We start from the raw sequence: 549 nt of genomic DNA on the forward strand, positions 1-549 counted from the left end.
ATATATATATATATATTGTTGTAGGCATCTGATGGGAGACTCTTTGAGTGCCTTAAGTGTCAAGGAGCTAAAACAGGTTGAGAATCGCCTTGAGAAAGCCATCTCTAGAATCAGGTCCAAGAAGGTATGTAGCTACAACATCTCCTAAGACTCTTATAACCTTTTATGTGTATATATCATAGTAGTTAGCCTGAATATATTCTCTAAATCTGCTTTGTGTACTTGCGAGAAATAGCATGAGTTGCTTCTAGCTGAAATCGAGAACCTGCAGAAAAGGGTAAATAGATCTCAAATTAAAGTGTTGCTTTAAGTTTTTTAATTAAGATCACTCCAATATTTCTTGTGAAAAAACTTTGAATATGGTGTAATACAGGAGATTGAGCTTGATAATGAGAGTATCTATCTCCGAACCAAGGTAATTAATTATATAATGGGCTTGTTTATTCCTTCAAGACATCAATTAATCATCTATCCATCATTAGAAAATTCTTCAGTATAGCTAATTAAAATGTCTTGTTGTCAGATAGCAGAAGTGGAGAGGTTTCAACA

At 33.7% G+C, this 549-nt stretch overlaps 1 long non-coding RNA gene across 1 annotated transcript; it reads left to right on the forward strand.

Annotated features, from left to right (window-relative positions):
• The first annotated feature begins 28 nt into the window (after nt 1–28).
• LOC106322224 lies at nt 29–549 on the forward strand. The gene is made up of 4 exons (XR_001266293.1): nt 29–124; nt 236–277; nt 374–415; nt 524–549. It is a non-coding gene; the product is annotated as an uncharacterized LOC106322224 (long non-coding RNA).

This window comes from Brassica oleracea, unplaced genomic scaffold, assembly GCF_000695525.1.
Source record: "Brassica oleracea var. oleracea cultivar TO1000 unplaced genomic scaffold, BOL UnpScaffold10502, whole genome shotgun sequence".
Lineage (NCBI taxonomy): Eukaryota > Viridiplantae > Streptophyta > Magnoliopsida > Brassicales > Brassicaceae > Brassica > Brassica oleracea.